The sequence below is a fragment of the Podarcis erhardii genome, assembly GCF_964252035.2.
Source record: "Podarcis erhardii genome assembly, chromosome: Z".
Classification (NCBI taxonomy): domain Eukaryota; kingdom Metazoa; phylum Chordata; class Lepidosauria; order Squamata; family Lacertidae; genus Podarcis; species Podarcis erhardii.
This window is the reverse complement of record NC_138504.1, coordinates 7,395,087-7,417,107: the sequence shown is the minus strand read 5'-3', so window position 1 is coordinate 7,417,107 and position 22,021 is coordinate 7,395,087. Positions and strand designations below refer to the sequence as shown.

The following is a 22,021-nucleotide window of genomic DNA, read 5'->3' as shown; positions in this document are numbered from 1 at the left end:
TAATGCTTCTCAATACCAGTTGCTGGACCTCAATTTTCTGTCTTTTGCATCTGGGGGGTTGGAGAGGCAGGGGTATTGTGGAAGACACCATCTCTAAATCAGGTCAAATGTATTTGCATATAGTCATCTGACTAGTATGAAGCAAAAAAAGGTTGACAGTATAAAAGGAACAACAAAGGTTACCTCTCAGATACAAATAAAATAATGCACATAATAAGAGATGTAATATTTTGTTAAAGTGTTGGACTATAACATGGGAGACCACTCTTGAGTTCCAAACCAATAATGTAGGAACTTTCACCACTTTTTAACTAAGTTTTACTGCATGTGCAACTTTTTCCTAAATGTTGTATGGAAAAGCATATGAATCAGACCTTTGGAGAGTTTGCAAGTAAACCATTTTTAACTTACCAAACATGTCTTTTTGTATGTTAAGGGGAAGAAGAAAACTTTGGAACTCACTTTAAAGAGTATATGATAGTCTAAGAGTCTGTATTCCCACACTTTCCTTTGCTTATCATGTGACTTTAAATCTATGTTGGGGTTCTCTCACCTAAGAGTAATTATCCCAAACCTGGATCTTGGCATCTGGGGAATTCTCCTTCTTTATCTATTTCTTCCCGCACCAACATGAGGGATATAGCATTGGGAGGATCCTGAGGGCCTGACAGGCTCTCTACTGCCTTAGTTCAACCCCATCACATGTGAGATGTTGCCTGGCCATAATTACAGACCAAACCTAGTGATGAATTTTGGCATCAGAGTATTATGATATTGTTATTCTACAGTACCTGTTACCTAGAATCATTTTCCTGTGATCACTTTGTGTGATATGACTTTGCTTCCTTTTTATTTAAGAAGACATATTCTTGCCATGTGTTTTTGAGTCATTCTATGTGTGTGCTATCCATAATGTGCATCTGGCACATTGCATTTTGGGAAAATAAAGGAATCGGCCACAAATGCAGATGCAAATGCCCCTAAAATGGAAGACTCAAGTTGTGGTTAGTGCCCTTCATTCACCACCACCAGTGTTAGCCCTGACATTTGCCTGACCATATTTGTGGTGGTACCAGAGCTTTTCTGCAAACATGGAGCCTTGTAATCTAAGTGCTTTCCCATTTCACAACTCTGCAACCAATGGGAGAAGGTGGGCTAGCTCATATGAGAAACCCTATCTGTATTGGCATTCCCCCAGCTTTTGAAGAGACTCCTGTTTTCATTGGCATTCCTTCTCCATCTGAGTCTTCTGTTTTATTTTTTATTTCTTTTAATGAGATTCTTTCATTTCATATTTTATTATGGGTGCTTACATTTAATGCTTTATGGTGTATTTTAATTACAAAAAAAAAATCTATTAACATTTTTGTAATTGTCCTGCATACTTGTAAACTACTGGGAAGCCTGTTTTCACAATGTGAAATATGAATTTATTATCATTATCATGTTTGTTATCATCTTCCTTGACACAGGAGCTAACTCACAAACATCATCAATGTATACATGGACACTGCAGCACATATGCAGTTCCCTTGGACTAGTTTTGCCTGTAGTGTACCGAGCCAGAGAACAGTGTCATGCTAGAGCGGCAGTCAAGAGTGCAGACAGGATCCTATAGCTGTAGCTAGACTACAATGCACTGCCTTCACTTCCCATTGCTTGTGCAGGAGCTTAACCTTCTTAATTGTGATGAGAAATTGATTCAAACACAAGGTTTGCTGCATTTTTCCTTGCTCCTAATGCCACCCACCCAAAACAGCGGTAAACACTCTGGAGAGAAATATACAGTATTCCTCAGTGCACATTAAAGCCATATCATAGAAGTTGTTGACACAATTCTTCCAGAGACCTTGTGAAACTTCAGAGCCAATCGCTTCCCTCACCATATGTATTATTTCTGACCTTCAAATATGTTTAAACTCTAAGTTCCATTTTATTTCCCTCATCCTTTGCTTCAAAGCAAAACCAGGTGTGTGTGTGTGTGTGTGTGTGTGTGTGTGCACGTTACTGACTCCTCTGCTAAGCTAGCCTTGCAGAAAGTTGTCTCCTGGGAAACCAAGCCGAAACTGAGATTTCAACTCACCGCTTCCTTCGCTCAGCTGCCTGACCCTCAAGGAGGTCTCAACTTTAAAGCTTAATTGGAATTCCTTTTCCTATGGTGAGAGCAGAACATCGAAAGAGCCTAAAGATCATGGCTTGAAAGGGTAAGCGCAGTTGGTAACTGTAGTCTCATGGGGATGGGAAATGCGCCTCAGTGCAGAGAGGGCGAAAAAGATGCATTGCACTCCCCAAAATCCCTGGCAATATACCTGAACTCTGTCCACCCCCTTCATAATTTCTGGCATTTTCCTATTTATATATACATTCCACATTGTCGTGCATTAGTTCTCTCTCTTAATTTTTTCCACAAATATTATGTTGACCCAAAGCAAAGGAAATAGCTCTAAAACTGCAAATGGCCCAGCAGCTGAGTTCATATGAAGACTGCAGTATGAAAGTGAAATCAAGACGATTTCTCTTCAGGCTCTCTGAAACAGAAAGTGCCGTTGAAATGACACATTTGATTTCTGCAGGGAAGGCACCAACTGACTGTTCCAGCCCCCTGACATTCCCACTTGGCTCGAGTTAACATACTCAAAGTGGCATGTACAGTACTGCGGAACAAAAGCAAAACAAAATGTTCAAGAAGCCCCAGTTAAACTGGGAGAGGAGAGCTGACCCACACAGCTACGTCAAGGTTCAGAATTCATGTTCATTGCTAGGTTCAGAATAAGTACAAAGAAAATGATGGCAGCAGTAACCAAAGTAGTGCTTTCCAGAGGTTGTTGGACTCCAACACCTGTCATCCCTAGCCATTGTCAGTGCTGACTGGGACTAATGAGAATTGAGCCCAACAACATCTGGAGTCCAATAACATCTGGAGTCTCCTCTTGATGTGAAGGAATTGGCTGTCAGTGCTGCTTTGTTTCAACCACAGCAGAATTGGACTGAACATAGGCAAGAATGTTGCTAGGGTTCCAAATCAGGCAGCACATACTTCAGACTAAGGTTGGACTTGTTTTTCAGCTCCAATTTCCTGAAAATATTATCCCACTGTGAAAATGGAATTTACATTTTTACAACTGTCTTGCAGGGAAAGCAGTGCTTTCCCTTTTGCAGGGAGGGATTGTCACTTCTTTAACTGTGGGGTTTAGGGAACCTAACAAGAGCTTGATGGATCAAGCCAATGGCTCATCTAGCCTCCCATTTTCATAGTGGCCAACCAGATGCTTGTGGGAAACCAACTATCAGGACTCAAGCAAATCCCAAATCATTACTACCTACCTGACCTTGGAGGCAGAGGATAGCCACCATTGCTAGGAGCTATTGATAACCTTATCTCCATGAATCGTCCATTCCTCTTTTAAAGTCATCCAAGCTGCTGGCCATCATTGCCTCCTGTAGCTGCACATTCCATAGTGTGACACTCTATGTCCACTCCATTTCTCATAAAACCTAACCATCATTACTACTAGTCAGGGTGATGGATGTTGCAGTCTGGAGGGCTGCAGGTCAGGTCCCTCCTCCCATTTTACTGGAATATTGGCATATTAGGGAGAAGGGTGCCCTAGTTGGGCTTTCAATTACCCAACATGATCAGAACTTTCTGGCTGGGCCCCTTGTCCCTTGTCTATACATCTAGCCCCACCATTATTCATGTGTTGAAGGGTGGACATCTGCAGCAATCAGCTTGCTATATTTGTGGAGGATCCCTATATAATTAAGAACTCAAAATCATGTGGGGAGTCCTCAAAAGTACAGCAGTCTCCCCACAACAAACCTTTCCCTGAGGCTGTCCTCAGGGAAGCAACAAAGAGGTCAGGAAAAGCCAAAGCGTCTTTGAACTCATGCACACATGGCAGGCAAGCAGAGGAGGGGGAGGAGGCTTAGAAGCACAGGAGGTGTGCAATTTTGAGTCTGGATCTGCCATCCCTTCCAGCTGCCTGGAACCTGCTGCTCTGAGGCCACTACTTCACCTCTCCGCATGGGTGGGACAGCCCTGCTCATCATCACTGATGTAGTTTCTTCCTTGGTGTGCTCAAAATTCCATATCATCATTGAATAATGGCTTCTCTCTGTTGCTTCTTGCTGCAGTTTTTCATCTGCCTCACCTCATTTTATCCCCCCCCCCCATTTGCATCACCCATGGATTACTTGCTCTTACTGCTAAGCTGGAACAAAGAACTCTCAAATTCCTTGGAAATTAACATGCACGCCTCATTTCCCACTATTCAAAAAGGCATTCCTCAGCAGCAGCAGCAGCAGCAGCAGCAGCAGCAGCAGCAGCAGCAGCAGCGAGGGATCAAAGGCAGTGGGGATTCCACATTGAATGTATTTGAGGTCCTATAAATCTCTTGCTGCTGAACCAGACTTTGAGCTCCTATATGGCTATTTCACTGTAGTAATCCAGACAACAGTACCTGGCCCCCAAGGCCCAGATAATACACTTTCTGCCATCTCATGTGATAGAATGTTCTCCATCATATGCACCATGCTAACATGTAAACCTGACATTCCATGTGAAGGCTTATGTGCACAAACGAAGGTGTGAAAAACCTTGTGCCCCCTCCATGAGTCCCAGGGATAATCAGAACCGTAGAGTGTCTCTCACTTTCAGATGAGCCATTTACTTTCACAAACCTAGGTATTCTTATCACCATTTATCCTGTTTACCTACATTTTGTTACCTCAAGTAAGCACTTCTTGTTACTCTCCCACAGGTTTCTACCTTAGGGAATCCCTTCTCACCTCCGCTAAGCTTGCCACTGGAGGTTCCCTGCCCCTCTAGACGTTCCTTACCAAGTCCTGCCATGCCTGTTCCTCCCCTTCTCCCCACCAGCTTCCCCCTCTGCCATTCTCTGTCTCACACTGCTCACTCTTTTTTCCCTTATTTTCTCCTCTTCTCCCTCTTTGTTCCTATTTTGTTTCCCCTTCCCCTTTCCCTATTCTCTTTTTCTATTTTTACTCTTCAGTCTTCACCTTCCTCTCACCTCTCTCCACAAGCTATCCATTCTCCCTGCTTTCTCTCACTTGGCTTGGGATTCTCCTAAAAAGTGCAGCCAGCTGCCACTTTAATCTCCATCTGTGTGCATTCCTTGGCTCTGACTACCTGGCCAGCCAGACACCTAAGATCATAAGAAGAGCCTGCTAGATCAGGCCGATGGCACATCTCATCCAGCATCCTGTTCTCTTAGTGGCCTCACACTTGGGTAATCAATTGGATTGAGCAGATGCAGAGGTGGCTCCCAACACCTTTTCCTCCCCAGCCCAAGAGCCACATCCCATAATGAGTAGGCTTCCAGGAGCAGGAAGCTGCTAGGAGTGGGAGCAGAGGTCAAAGTGTGAGGAGCAGTGGATATGACTCTGACCTTCACACGGCTGGCTGCATTTCACCTATGCAAAATCCAGAAGTTTTTTTTCATGCATCTCTCTCCAACCAGGTAATCAAAGGGCATTATCACAGTTCAATGACATATTTCAGTTAGGCAAAACCACTTGAGGAAACAAAGCATGACCAGTGAATGATGTAGCCTGGCAAGTGGGCATGGCATGGAGAGATTCCCAAATAGGAATGTAATGAGTGTCCTTAAAAAAACCCACAAAATATTATTTAAGCGCTCCCGAAAGTGGGCACACATCACTCCCACCCCTGCTTTTATCAAGTTGAGAAGGGTAGAGCAATCAATTGGAGAAAATCACAATGAGTGTGTAACGAAATATTAAAACCAGCACTTTCAATTCTTCCCAGAAGGGGACCAGCAGCCAGTCATATTATCTAAAATCTAGTGATATATGGTCTAAATGCACAACTCTAGTCAAGATCATGCAATGCTGGTCTCCAAGAAAAATTGCCTGCCACGTAAGTGTAGACACAAAGGCTGGCACCACCATAATCAGGGTTGGAAAGGAATTTCCCCACCCCAGTTAGAATGATTCCTTCTCTCTGCTTCAGGTTTACTTCTGCAGAAACCTCTGAAATGACCACACTTTCCCAGTGTAACAAGAAATGATGGATTGGCCTTTTCAAAACATGATTGGTCTCCAGGGACTAAAGTTTGAGTTTCATCTGTGATAGATGGAAATGCCAGTCTCATGCCAGTTCTACTTACATAAGACTTATTATCTAGGTAGGTGACCCTTTGTGAGGGAAGAGATGTGGTCAGCAAAAGGGAGGCCTATCGTCGTCATCACCCCATGCTCTTTTCCATCACAGCAATTAGTGGTCCCTTTCTTATTACCATTTCCTTTGAAGTCAGCACTTTTTGCAACATTATTATTTTTTATATCAGCTGAGCACATGTTGCATGAGAACATGCAGCAGAGAAGGCTGAAACTTGGTTGTTTGAGCAAACAATAATGTAAAAAACAAAACAAAACTATTCGTTCCTCAGAGTAGAGTTGTTGGCTTGTGCAGATCCTGGTATATTGAGGTTTAAAAATTGAGCTAATGAAAAGCATTGTAAAAAGTTGCTAGGACATTTACCGGTAAGTGGTACCATTATTTATATATCTGAAATTTTTTTTAGACATTTAAATATCCGAGTGTTGTACTAAGAGGGAGAGGGAGAGAGAGAGAGAGAGAGATTATCATTTTATATTATTCTGCATTCTCTCTCTCTCTCTCTCTCTCACACACACACACACACACATGAGACAGACAGACAGACAGACAGACAGAGACGACTCATCTGCACAGTACCTTTAAAGATCTATCATGGTTCTTTAAACAGTCATGGCTTCTCCTAAAGAAATTTGGCAGCTGTGGTTAGTTAAGGGTGCTTAGAGTTGTTAGGAGACCTCTATTCCTCTGACAGAGCTACTATTCCCACATACCCATCAACTGCCCTAGAAAAACTGGGACATCCCATACCCCCCCCCCCCCGTGTCTTGCTCTCACACGATTTGGGTGCCTTGCTCTCACACAATTTCAAGCCAAGATCTTACCTGAAAAAACCCACTTTTCTGGGTCTATGATTTTGCCCCCAAAACACATGGTTTTCTGCGCTGTGCCCCAAAGAGGGCTTTTTCCAGGTTCATGATCTCATGCAGGTCATGCGCCCTCACACAGGATTTTGGATCCAGAAAATGGTGTTCCAGTTTTGGCCTGTGTCGCATTGGAGGGCATATTCCCATTGTGGTTAACAGTCAATCCCTCTTCTTATGGATAAGACATATCACCTGCTGTTGCTTCTCCCCCACCACCTTAAAGGATTTATATCTTACTTATGTGTTTTATTCATGAAAACCATTAGACAGTTAATGTTGTTAAATTGTTGACATTTCATCCCAGACTTTTTTGGGGGGGGGTTGTTGTTTGTTTTCTTTCTTTTTTTAATAGCTATTTTCTCATATATACAACTCAGCATTCTGTGAACCACATGTGGTCTTGAGCTGTCAGTCACAGGGAAGGATATGGAAAAGACTCATGTGGTAGATTTATCCAACTGCAACAAGTTTACAGCTTCAAGAAAGCAATTTCAAATGGCTTTTTCCCGGTAGGCTCCCTGTTAATCATGAAAAGGGTTCAAAAATTAAACCTTAACTGAACTGAGCAAAGCTAGCTCTTGACTTTAAAGTAGGGTGTTTCTTTTATCATCTATATTGTGGGTGCAGAGGATGAAAGGGGAATAACAATGTTGAAATAAACTGTAAACCTACAAAAACAAAAAAACAGAGAAATCTCTCTTTTTTTGCATTTGTATTTGCAATTTAAATGTGGAATGTTTTTAGAACAGATCAAACTTGTCTTCTGTCTTTTGAAGGGGAATACACAAGCAGAGGATTGGTCTGTTTTCATAATGCCTTCTGGAAACTGGTGTGAAAGGAAAGCTTTTAATAATTGCTATATATATATATATATATATATATATATATATATATATATGCAGGTTTTGGTGTCCTCGGGTGTCTTCCCGTGTAAAAGTTGGGGTGTCTAGGCGACGTTTCGACGAGGTCTCACTCGTCATCTTCAGGCTGGTGCTTTCGGCTTCTTGTTACTGGAACAGATGGCTCCCTAGGACACACTATCTACCGGAAAAAAACACACACCAACCGCTACTTACATGCACAATCACACCACCACCCTGCACAAATAAACTCCGTAGCCAAGACTCTCATCTCCAGAACCAAACGCCTGGCTGACAAAGACCACTTGACAACTGAGTTACAGAATCTCTCAAACGTGTTAATTGCCAATGGATACCAGCAAAACAGGATTACGAAGCTAATCCAAAAGGAAACACCCCCCAAAAACCAAGACACAGAAGAAAACAATGGCATGGCCCTCCTTCCTTATATCAAGGGCACTACAGATAAAATTAGCAAAATCCTCCATAAACACAATATCAAAACAGCCTTTTGCACCAACCAAAAAATAGCCAATATCCTCAGAAACCCCAAGGATAAAATCCAGTTGGAAAACCAAGGGATCTATGAAATACCCTGCAAAGTCTGCCCAGCCACGTACATTGGACAAACAAACAGACGAATAAATGCACGTATCGCAGAACACAAGAATGCCGTCAAAAAAGAAGAAAAAACTTCCTCTCTTTTCCAACACATGAAAGAAACAGGACACGAAATTAATTTTGCAGATTCCAAATTGCTCTTTAACACGGAACATCACCACAAGAGAATAATCATGGAAGCCATCGAGATAGAGAAACACCCTCACAACATGAACAAGCGTGACGACACATCCCGCTTGCCAGACATCTGGAAATTAGCCCTCCCCACAAAAACTGACACCAGATCCAGAGGCACACAGAACGCCAACACCAATCAACCACACCAGACCCAAACCCAGACCCTCTCCACAGATGAATTACAGACACCATCCAGTAGCCAATCCATGGTGGCACCTTCGGATGCTGCACCCCCCTGCAATCCCTACACAGATCTGGCTGACACAAGCCACAAAACCACAGCTCGCCCCTATACACGAAGCCAAGCCAGAGCACAACTAAGTACAGTACAGCCATCTTCTCAGGAAAACTCTTCACAAAGTTCAAGAGGTCAAGACACAAAGACTTTAACAACTAATCCACACCTAATGACCCACCTAAGTGGTACTCAGGATATCACTCAAGAAATCACTCAAGATATCTCTCAAGTAATTAAGGAACAAAAGAAGAAAAGGCACACTAGCCTGGGAACTTCCTCTCTGCCCAGAACATTGGAGGCTATACACCACACCCCCTCTACAGTATTTATAGGAACTCAAACACTGAGATCCTGCTCTGTTCCAGTAACAAGAAGCCGAAAGCACCAGCCTGAAGATGACGAGTGAGACCTCGTCGAAACGTCGCCTAGACACCCCAACTTTTACACGGGAAGACACCCGAGGACACCAAAACCTGCATTCCTGTACCCGTGAAAATCTACGAAAGCAAATATATATATATGTATATATATATATATATATAAATAATATAAAACAGCTTAGTAAGTGCACATTTGCATTTGGGGACTGCATTACCTATGCCTTCCATGACATTCCTATACACTGCTGCTTTGCTCATAACTCCTGCTTTAAGAAGGGAAAAGTTTGAGATGTTCCTTTTGAAGATCACTGGGACATGGAATTAGACCATTTGGGAGGTTTGTCATTCTTGATCCTTCTCCTGGAAATAACAAGCAATGCGTGGAAATGCCCCCAATACTTTCACAGGCTTAACAGTGTGTCCCCCGCCCACACACCTAAGGGTGGCAAGCTAGGTTAGGGAAGTGATCAGAGCACACTCAGCTCTGTCCTCCAACACCACTTCATCTCTGCCCAGTGGCAGAGCTTTCCCTGTCCCTAGATATATTATTTATGATAATAAGGAGAGGTTCTGCTTCAGAAGTGGGGAACCATTTGCACTCTTAGGACCATATTCCTTCATGGGCAATATTTTAGGGACCATAGTCCAGTAATGCATAGGACCAGAGGTATCTGAAGGCAGCCCTGTTTAGGGAAGTTTTTATTTTATTTTATAAATAATATTTATTAAAGTTTTAAATGTTACAAAAAGAGAAAGAAATAACTCCAGGTTAAACAAAAACTTGACAACACATAAAGAGAGAAGAGAATAGGGGAAAAAATTATAAAAAACAGAAAAGTAGAAACAATTAAAAAACACAACGAACCTTCCCATAACTTATCTTTCATTTGCTTGTTTCCTTGACCTCCTCGCACCTCCCTTTTTTGTATTCTAGTTCAGTTAGCTATTTCAGTAAATCCTTTCCATCTTTCCCAATTTTAATCCTATAATTTATCTTAATATAATGTAACTTTACCTTTCCTCATTTCATCCATTAACAATCCAATTTTTCTTAATCCTTTATAATATTTCTGCTAAAGCCACATAACTTCACTCCAGCCTCCTTCTAACATTCCTTAATTTTACAAATTTCTTTCAATCCTCTTCCACCGACTCTTCTCCCTGGTCTCGGATTCTGCCAGTCATTTCTGCCAGTTCCATGAAGTCCATCACCTTCATCTGCTGTTTAGGGAAGTTTTTAATGTCTGGTGTTTTATTGAATTTTTAATATTTTGTTGGAAGCTGCCCAGAGTGGCTGGGGAAACTCAGGCAGATGAGTATAAACAATCTATTATTATTATTATTATTATTATTATTATTTGGGTGGAACTATGCACACAGCTTTTACCTTTATACAGTATGCTACATTGCAGCCATGCAAAGGTTACACCCTCACTCCGCATACCTCTCTCCATCTAGGGAAGAAAAAGCAGAAATGTAGTGGTCTGGGGTTGCAGGGGTCAAAGACTTGCTACTATTTCTGCAGCAGGGCCCCTGCCTCCAGCATCCTAGAACTCTCTAATTAACATGAAAGCTTTTTAGTTACTGGAAAGTTTTCTCACCCTTTGCGCTGATTTGAGCTGATCAGAGTGAAGGGAGGTGAGTCAGCCCCTGAGTATTGGCTCCTAGGGTCACTCTGGAGAAAATATGTGGGAAGAATACCAAAGGACAATTTTCCTGCATGCTACAAAGCTAAGCATCTAGGAACACTGAGAACACAAGGTGCTTCCATTTCAAGAGAATGATGTGCAGGTTATTTTATGTATAATGGATTTCCAAGGAAAACACAACTTGGAGTCACTCCTGAAGGACCCTCTCCACTTGCATTGTTCAGCCTAGACACTGAGGCCCAGATCAGAGGGCCTTCTGATGGTTCCCTCAGTGCAAGAAGTGAGGTTACAGGGAACCAGGCAGAGGGCCTTCTCAGTACTCACACCCGCACTCCCATCAGATGTCAAGGAAATAAACAACTATCTGTCTTTTGAAAGACATCTGAAGGCAGCCCTATATGAGGAAGTTTTTAGTGTTTGATGTTTTACTGTGTTTGATGTTTTAATTTATCGGAAGCTGCCCAGAGTGGCTAGGGCAATCCAGTCAGATGGGCAGCATATAAATAATAAATAATTATAATTACTCCAAAAGCTATTGGAGCACTCCAAATCATTTGCTGATGTTTGTGTGCACAAAATAACAGGACATGGAGATCTGTGTTGATTGCTGTAATGTGTCCTTAAAGTAATAATTATTGTATACTTTTGATAATATTGTATATTATAAGGTTGCATAAGCTTAGAAGGGGTGTGGCTCCAGCTGTTTTTGGTTTTTGGTCAGGGATGATGGGAATTGTAGTCCCCAAACAGCTGGAGATCCAAGTTTGGGAAACACTGGGCTAGATAGAGAGGCCTGGGAGGCTGCAATCATCCCCTGGACTTGAGGTTCCTCACCCCTGGTCTACATAATGTCTGCTACTAAGGGCTTTCCAGCATAAGGGAAGCTCAAGTTTTGTTTGTTTGCAATCATGGAAGCATGAACGGAACAATCCATTTAACTCTGTGGGATTAATTTCTGAGTAAACATACATTAGGCAGGGTATTATTTGTCCCATGAGTTCTGTCAAACACCTTATGACTTTACTTATGGAATTTATGTTTACTGACTTCAGAACTTTAGCTTTTATTTGTAGAGCAACCAATTCCCAATAGATGAGATAAACAGATTGGTGTGTGGGAAAAGAAGGTTCCGTTGCAATCAGTTATTTCAGTTAAATATAAAATAACAAATTGTTTTCCATCAAAATCCTAGGCGTATTTTTTTGGCTGTGTTATTTAGCTCATTCTTTCCCTTTTGACCAGTATTGCAGCCTCCTGTGGTAATGAGGCTGGAAGGCATGCAGCACAGTTTTGAATATGCGACCATTAAAACAACTAACCTTTAGCTAATGTGTTAATGCCACTTTCAATCCACAGGCCTTTTTAAAATCAACAATCCCAGTGACAGAATACTGAAAACAATTAAGCTTGACTTGTCAAAATGAATAGGAGAGATGGCGTCTCCATCGCAGCTAGCAATGGCGATTAGAATCAAGTAATTTTCCTAAGTGGATTTGGTTTTGTGTGTGAACATGACCATGTTACATAACTTAGATTGCCTGATTAGTATTGCATTTGTTAATAAAATAATAATAAACTCAGTTGCAGAAGAATGAAGGATTCTTCCAGACTGTCGTTATTTTGTAGGTAGTCTCAAGGGGCCCTGAATATTTTGCCATGAGATCATGTCCCTTTACCAATCAAATTCAAGGGAGGCAGATCATACTCACATAACTGACTGTATGGTTTGATTTCCTGACAAAGAAATTACCAATTTCATTTTTTAACCACGCTCTTCCTGCGTGGAGCTCAAAGTATCAGTCATGTTCCCTTCCTCTTTGTTACTAACAATAACCCTGTGAGGGTGATTTGACTGAGAGATAGTGACTGGCCCATGGTCACCCACTCAGTTTCCAGGTACATGGTGAGCTGACCATTGCCTTAGGCAGTGCTGTTCTGAAATAATAAAATAATAAAAATAAATTTTATTTATACCCTGACCTCCCCAGCCAAGGCAAGGCTCAGGGTGGCTAACAACCAATAATAAAAACAAGTTGAATGAATACAACTTAAAAACAAGATTAAAATACAACATTAAAACATTAAAATGCAGCCTCATCACAGGAGGAAGAAGGAAAAAAGAAAGAGGGGGAGGGAATCAAATTGACTCCAAGCCAAAGGCCAGGCGGAACAACTCTGTCTTACAGGCCCTGCAGAAAGAAATCAGATCCTGCAGGGCCCTGGTCTCAATGAGACAGAGCGTTCCACCAGGCCGGAGCCAGTGTTGAAAAAGCTCTGGCTCTGGTTGAGGCTAATCTAACTTCCTTAGGGCCTGGGACCTCTAGGGTGTTGCTATTTATGGACCTTGAGGCTCTCTGTGGGGCATACTGGGAGAGGTGGTCCCGTAGGTACGAGGGTCCTAGGCCGTGAAGGGTTTTAAAGGTCAAAAGCAGCACCTTAAATCTGACCCTGTACTCCACCGGGAGCCGGTGCAGCTGGAAAAGCACTGGGTGAATATGCTCCCATGGCAGAGACCCCGTGAGGAGCCTCACTGCAGCATTCTGCACCTGCTGGAGTTTCTGGGACAGCTTCAAGGGCAGCCCCACGTAGAGCGAATTACAGTAGTCAAGCCTGGAGGTGACCGTTGCATGGATCACTGTGACCAGGTCTGGGCGGGAAAGGTAAGGGACCAACTGCTTGATGCAGTGAAAGTGGGAAAATGTGCCTTGGCTGTTGCTGTAACCTGCACCTCCATGGAAAGGGAGGCATCAAGGATTACACCCAAACTCTTAACGGAAGGCAATGGCACTAATTGGGCCCCCGCAAGAGAAGGGAGTTGGTCCCTCATCCCCATATCATCCCGACCCAACCAGAGGACCTTGGTCTTCGAAGGATTTAGTTTCAATCGGCTCCCACGAAACCATCCAGCCACAGCTTCCAAGCATCTGGTCAGTGTGTTCGGGGCCGAGTCGGTGTGGCCATCCATCAGCAGATAGAGCTTAGTGTCATCAGCATATTGGTGACAGCCCAGCCCAAAGCTCCGGACAATCTGGGCAAGGGGGCGCATAAAGATGTTAAAAAGCATCGGGGAGAGAATTGCGCCCTGCGGCACTCCACACACCAAGAAGTGGCGCGATGACATCTCCCTCCCTAGCGCCACCCTCTGTCCCTGACCAGAGATAAAAGAGCACAGCCATTTACGGGCTATGCCCTGTATCCCCACGTCAGCGAGGCGGTGGTCCAGAAGATCATGATTGACCATGTCAAAGGCTGCTGACAAATCTAAAAGAATCAGCAGTCCTGACCCGCCTCGATCCAGTTGTCTACGAAGATAATCTGTTAGGGCAACCAGAGCCGTCTCCGTCCCAAAACCAGGACGGAAACCGGACTGAAATGGATCTAATGCCGATCTTTCCTCCAGAAACCTACCAAGCTGTTCAGCAACTGCTCTCTCAATTACCTTACCCAGATATGGAAGACTTGAAACAGGGCGGTAATTGAATTGGTCTAAAGGATCTAGTGAAGTTTTCTTTAAGAGCGAACACACCACTGCTTCCTTCAGTTCCCCTGGGAATGTCCCTGTGCCAAGAGACAAATTGATAATTTCAACTAGAGGGGTCCGCGTGACATCTTGACATACCCTAATCAGCCAAGATAGGCATGGATCAAGGAGGCAGGTGGTGGGCCTACCAGCTTGGAGGAATCTATCCACATCAGCAGGGAGTATCCGATCGAAATGGTCCAACACTGGAACCGAAGACAGTCGAGGGGCTTCCAGTTCAGTCACTGTATCTAAATTGGCAGGGAGGTCACGGTGGAGCAACAGGACTTTCTCTGCAAAAAAAGTTTGCGAATGCCTCACAGCTGTGGATCGAATTTGTGCTTAAATTTGGTTGTCCTCCTAAGGACTTTATCAACCTAATTATTCTAAAAAGTTGTGCTGGGCAAGAGCTAGTGGATGCAATGGAAACTCCGAAGTAAGATTTCTTGGCAGCTTTCATAGCCATCTCATAGGCTTTCATAAGTGTCCTATAAGATGTTCATGAAGCTCCGTCACGAGTCCGTCGCCATACTCGCTCTAGCCGTCTGAGATCCCACTTCATTTTCCGGAGCTCCTCAGTAAACCAAGGGGCCCGGTATCGACAGGGTCGCAGAGGGTGCTTAAGCGCGATCTCATCGATGGTTGCCAAGAGCCAGTTATTCCAGTCCTTGACAAGGTCATCTAATGTCGCCAGGAGGAGCAGGGTCCCGCAAGGCCTGACGGAATCTATCGGGATCCATCAGCCTTCGCAGGCGAGCCCAAATAGGCTCGCCACCTGAGCAGGGGAGAAGCGGGAAGTCAATCTTGTCTTTCAGAGCATAGTGATCAGACCATGGCACTTCCACAGGGGGGAGCATGATCACATCTATGCCAGCACCAAAGATCAGATCCAGTGTGTGGCCTGCTTGATGATTGGGGCCCAAAACAAACTGGGAGAGCCCTAGTGTTGCCATGGAAGTCACTAGGTCCAGAGCCTGTGAGGAGGGGGCGGCATCGGCATGGACATTGAAGTCTCCCAAAACCAGTAGGCTTGAAAATCACTCTCACAGTCTTCTGACTGTTCTCCTTCAATCAATGAGAAAAGAAATTACATTTGAAGATTCTATTTGATAATCATCAAAGGGAACAGAAAAAAGGATGAAATTGATGGGTGTCAGGGGCTCAAGAGCAGAAGCACAGGGAAGGGAGGAGATGGAGAGCGAAGGGGAAGAATCCAAGGGGAGCGTAGGAGAAGATGACAGTGGCCCGAGAGATTCCATGAGCCTCTCCAGCGAATCAGAAGATTCACAGAAGGGGGCGCCGGTGGCCAGGGCAAGGGGGTTCCCAAGGGGGACACCCCAGGAGCAAGGGGCCAGCGGGGACTCCCAGAGCAGCAGTTGGAAATCAGGACCAGCTTCCCCACCAGAGCATAGTGGGGGGGAAGAGTCCCAGGTATCGGGGCCAGCGTATCCCCCACCAGGGAGAGAAGATGAGTCAGGGCTGACCACGCCTCCATCGGAGAGTCCGGGAAAGGAGGGGAGGTCAAGTCCAGCGAGCCTCCCGGAAGAGGGAAGCAGTGACCGAAGCAGTGTAACGGTCAGGAGGAAGGTCACTGGGTTGGCGCGAGAGACAAGTTCAAATGTACAGGAGCGCGGGACAGCAGAGAATGAGGATTGGGAACCAGGTCCTAAAGCCCGCCGGAGGCAGGGGGAGGAGTCAGGCGACTCAGCGTCAGAAGAGTCCAGAAAGGGGAATGCCCCAGCGGGCAGGAGGACCCAGAGGAGGAGAGAGCAGCAGAAGAGGTGGAGCAGGGCTAGGATCTTAAACTGGTGTCAGGGGGGAGGAGATTCAGACGGGACTTCGACGGTCTAGGGTTTAAGACGTAGAGCTGCGCGCTGCGGCTTTGAAATGGAAACTGAACTTTAATAAAGACTTTTGTACATAACGACGACCTGGCGTTGGTCCTCTGTGAGCTGGGACCTTGGGGCAGCTCTGACAATGGGTGATGGCTTTCTGTTGTGCTTGTTTTACTTTTCAGGTGGCCAAGAGATTTTTGTGAATGTCCATTCTTTCATTCTATGAATCACATTTCTGCCTTCCTGGGTGCCCTCACTTCAATTAAATCCCAGGAAAAGGTATTAGGCACCTCCTCACATGGGCCTTTTACAGATCAGGATGTGCAGTCAGCTGGGGAGGCTGCAAAGTGCTGGAAAATGTTTGCTAGGAGAGGACACACACACACGTCTTTCTCATATTGATTAGGTCATTGCTTATACATGATGCAATTTTCTTTGCTATTTGTGCTTACATATGTTTCATGGCAGACACAGTGGTTCATTTCCAATTCTCATACCTTAACTCTGTAATGTTTCAGACAAAAAATGCTTCAGGGTTCCTTTGCCCCACTTTGTGTGTGTGCTATAAACAACAATAGTGCAATAACAATGAGGAAGAATCAGAGAACAATTAAGTGGAAGTGGCCGCCGGGACCACATAACACCGGTTCTGAGAGATCTGCATTGGCTCCCAGTACGTTTCCGAGCACAATTCAAAGTGTTGGTGCTGACCTTTAAAGCCCTAAACGGCCTCGGTCCTGTATACCTGAAGGAGCGTCTCCACCCCCATCGTTCTGCCCGGACGCTGAGGTCCAGCGCCGAGGGCCTTCTGGCGGTTCCCTCATTGCGAGAAGTGAGGCTACAGGGAACCAGACAGAGGGCCTTCTCGGTAGTGGCGCCCGCCCTGTGGAACGCCCTCCCATCAGATGTCAAAGAGATAAACAATTACCTGACATTCAGAAGACATCTTAAGGCAGCCCTGTTCAGGGAAGTTTTTAATATATAACACTGTACTGTTTTTAACACTTGATTGGGAGCCACCCAGAGTGGCTGGGGAGACTCAGCCAGATGGGCGGGGTATAAATAATAAATTATTATTATTATTATTATTATTATTATTATTATTATTATTATTATTAAATGATATGGTGTGTATACGATCAAGCAACTTATGTTCAGGGTACCTCAGGGACCACTTGAACTTTTACATTCCAGGTTGATAACTAAGATTATTTGCAGGAGCATCTTTGGTCTCAATGACAACCATCTGAGGTGATGGAGAGCTGACCCTCAAATTTTAAAGCAGTGGGCCCCCTCAATATTCTGCAGCCTGTGGCGGGCCCCACTGGGCATACCTGCAGCTGTGATGGGTCTCACGGGGCCTATCTGTAGCCATGGTAGGCCTCCTCCCACCATGTGATGTCACACATGCGTGCCAGGCCCTCATCCCCAAGTTGGGTGGAACCCAGCGTGTGTGCAAGAAACCGAAACTTCAGTGTCTTCAGCACAGTCCTGTGGAATACTCCACCAATAGAAATTTAGCAGGCTCCTTCAACATTTAAACCGCTGTTGAAAATTTTTCCATTCCATCAGGCAATTAATAATATGTCTTTCCACAACAGTTAACTGATTTCTGATTTTAACTATTTAATTGTATTTTTATACACATAATTATTGCTAACTGCCCTGATTGATTTTTATGAATAGTGGTATATAAAATAAATACAAATCCACCACTAAAGCACCATTGCTGGGTCAATTGCATGTTCCCGAATACAGCTAACTCCTCCCTAATGCAGCAAATCTATTTCTTTAAGAAAGGACTTTTTGTTGTTTGGAAAGGGACAGGAAATTGCAAAGTGTTGAATGAATGAACAATTAACAGGAAGATGTGCAAACACTCTAGAAGCAAATCAGGATGGATGTAGGATGAATGTCCATTGTCATATAACCATCCTGTGGGTGTTTTCTTCTTCTTACAAAGATGTACTCCTTGCTCTCTGCCTCTTGTCACATTTCTCTGCTTGGCTGGGACAAAAAGAGCAACCCAGAGCCTTGGAACAAGCTGGGACCCAATGACCTGTATAAGGTATGGTATGAAATACTTAACTAGGGTTATGATGCTGGTTATCCTATAGGCCAGGGATGGGGAGCCTGGTGTCCAGCAGAGATTGTTGGGAGTCCATCTTCATCAGTCCCATCCCTGACATCTACGGATGAAGGGCAAATAATAATAATAATAATAATAATAATAATAATAATAATAATAATAATAATAATGGCCATCTGGTGGGAGGAATAATAAGTTTCAGCTTTGGAAGGCCTGGAGTATGTGATCACAGCATTTTGGGGTTGGACTAGATGACCCTCGGGTCCCTTCTGTGATTCTTCACTCTCCTCTCCAGTTCAATCTTCTAAACTCTGACTGAATAAGCATGATAGATCCCTGAGTTTCTCCCATTGACTTGTGATTCTTCCTTCAAAATATCTTTTAAGCCCATTAAAGCCTTTCCTTCCATTGAAGCAAAGGGGTATAATTTCACTGTATGTGAGGCAGAAGAATCGTAATATTAACTGCCTGTTTAGGGCTCCTAGGCACTTAGTAAGTTTCTTGCAGTTCAGCTCTGAAAATACTTCCTTGTGTCTTGCTCTCAGCCCCAGCAGCTGATTTTCAGGGGGCAGCCAGGTGCAGCTGAGTAAGGATAAACAATGAAAATGAGGTGTCTGGTTTTGCATAATGTCACTGTTTGGGTACAACTTGAGCTGTTAAAAGGTTTAAGGGCTTGTTCTGGGAGTTCAAAAGCTTTCAATGCAATCCAATTAAGCCTTGCTTGAGTCCACTGAAATAAAAAACTAAAACGGAGCACTTCAGATGGGTGGGATATAAATAATAAATTATTATTACTATTATTCTAGGCTTTCACAAAATGTTCTTTCACCATTTTGTGATCTCTAGCTCTCAAACAACTGAGACCTAAAGAAAAACAAAAGCTTCGTTTGGGCTTTAATGTTTAAATACTCAATGACCTCACACTTCCTGTTTGTCTGCCATGACGATTGGCTGTGCCGATTACACCGGAGCCCTTCCGTGCTGGTAATTGAGGATAATATGGGAGTAATTATCCTCCCAACCCTCCCAGGGTTGGGGGGGCACTCCACCTGCGGATCGTCTGATACCTGCTGCCCTTCCAAAAGGAAGAGGGGGGAGGGGACACTGGGTGTAAGCCATACGGTTGTGGCAACTTTCCAAAGCTGGTGCCATGAACAAAGGACAACTGTTTTTTAAGATAAAAATTCAGACTTAACTAACAGGCATGCTCTGAACCAGCAGAGATAAAATAACTTGCTAATTTAATCAGCCACTGAAAAGGATTTGATCTGGAGAAAGACTTTTGTCGGGACCAAAACACAATGGCTTGAAATATGTAAGTGGACGCTATCTTTAATTACGAAACGGACTGTGTGAAATTTTGACTATGATTCTGGCAATGATCATTAAGGGAAAGATGAAAGGAATTCCTGATGGAACTATCGTTTCAGTGTAAAGGCATCATCTCATTAACAGCTGGAAGGAGGCCAAGACAGAGTTTTGGATATCTGCCCAGGATTAATGGTGGACTATGATGTGGGTGGTGATGTGGTCTAAACCACTGAGTGTCTTGGGCTTGCCAATCAGAAGGTCGGCGGTTTGAATCCCTGTGACAGGGTGAGCTCCCATTGCTCAGTCCCAGCTCCTACCAACCTAGCAGTTCGAAAGCACTCCAAAAAGTGCAAGTAGATAAATAGGTACCGCTCCGTCGGGAAGGTAAGCGGCATTTCCGTGCGCTGCTCTGGTTTTGGTGTTCCGTTGTGCCAGAAGCGGCTTAGTCATGCTGGCCACATGTTCCAGAAAAACTGTCCACGGAAAAACGCTGGCTCCCTTGGCCTGTAAAGTGAGATGAGCGCCGCAACCCCAGAGTCATCTGCAACTGGACTTAACTGTCAGGGGTCCTTTACCTTTTTTTTATGACGCAGTTAAAATATCTCTGTTTATAGAAAATGAAACTAGAGATCGCTGAGGAGCAGAAACAACAGTACAAAGGCCTGACCCACTCATTGAATTAATTGATGGATTAATTGTACAACCCCAAGGGGAGGTGAGCCTTTTTTATTCTCTTTTGATATATATGTATTTGCAGTGTTATCTGGTAAACCTCCCCTGAAAGGTAACAGTTTGAAATACGCAAGTGGACTTGAAATAACACTGCTGCTAAAATTCTGGACTGGAGCTACTTTGTTTTTGCAGAGGTACCAGCATGTTGGGAGATGGTGCGAGACTATGGAAGCGAATTCTGGATGGCTGTCTGGAGTTAATGGTGTCTTTTTTGTCTGGGACTGTGGCGTATTTTGGCTCTTGTTGGCAGAAATCAAAAATGGAATTGCTGGAATGTGGACAACAGGGGAAAATATTTCACACAGAACTATGAAGACGAAAGTTTGAACAGACTAGTGGTTGTAAACATAAATGAAAATTAAGCCAAGGATTAACATCGGAATGGTTTATTGGCTAATTAAGAAATGCAATGTGATATTAGATTATTAGCACTCCGTGAAATTCAGAGCTTGGGTAGCCACCCAAAGATATATAATTTGGCATTTATATTTGCCTTTTTAATTGTATTGTAATTTGGAATGTTTTAATGTGGTTCTTTTTGAATTATTAAAATGGAAAACTTAATAAATATTATATACAAAAATAAATAAATAAATAAAATACTCAGTGACCTGCCTTTCAAATAAGTGGAAATGAAGCAGCTGGTTGCCATAGTGAAATTATGATGACACTGTCACTCTGTAGTGGCAGTGCTGAAGTCATAAGTCAGATTCAAGGGGGAATTTCCCCCCAAGGCCCTGCCTACCATTTAACAGTGACCTAAGGTTTTCCAGTAAAACATGAAATGGTGCACATGCTACATCTTGGTTGTGTGCTTAGTTCATAACTTTTCTCTTAGTTAAATAAATAAAAATAATATTTTATTACTTATCCCCAGCTACTATGGGCGGCTTCCAGTAAAATATATATAAAAATGTCAAACATAAAAAACTTCCTGATACAGGCTGCCTTCAGGTATCTTCTAAAAGTTCTGTAGTTCTTTATCTCCTTGACATCTGACCGGGGGGGGGGGGCATTTCACAGGGAGGATGCCATCACTGAGGAGGCCCTATGCCTGGTTTTCTGTAACCTCACTTCCTGCAGTGAGGGAACCACAAGAAGGCCCTCGGAGCTGGACCTCAATGTCTGGGCTGAACGATGGGAGTGGAGACGCTCCTTCAGGTATACTGGGCTGAGGCCATTTAGGGCTTTAAAGGCCAACACCAACACTTTTAATTGTGCTTGTCAACATACTAGGAGCCTTTAGGATTGGTGCTATATGGTTCTGGTGGCCACCCCCAGTCAGCAGTCAAGCTGCCGCATTCTGGATTAGTTGTAGTTTGAGTTACCTTCAAAGGTAGCCCCATGTAGATTGCATGGCAGTAGTCCAAGCGGGAGATAACGCTTGCCATCCTAAGAGCTGTGCTTCCGCCTTCCAGTACTATGTGGTGAATGTGGACTATGACAAGCTGAAAAAAGAGTGCCCAGATTTCTGAAGAGCAAATGTTCTCCCTCTACAAGCTGCACAAGATGAAGAAGTTTAGGTCTTCCAGAAGCCATCCACACAACTCATACGCTTAAATCATCCAGGAAATCTTAAAACT

The 22,021-nt window shown here is 43.8% G+C and overlaps 1 long non-coding RNA gene across 1 annotated transcript; it reads left to right on the top strand.

Moving 5' to 3' along the window:
* Positions 1-19,201: 19,201 nt before the first annotated feature.
* Positions 19,202-21,013, top strand: LOC309333307. The gene is made up of 3 exons (XR_014152461.1): positions 19,202-19,710; positions 20,321-20,421; positions 20,571-21,013. It is a non-coding gene; the product is annotated as an uncharacterized lncRNA (long non-coding RNA).
* Positions 21,014-22,021: the final 1,008 nt, after the last annotated feature.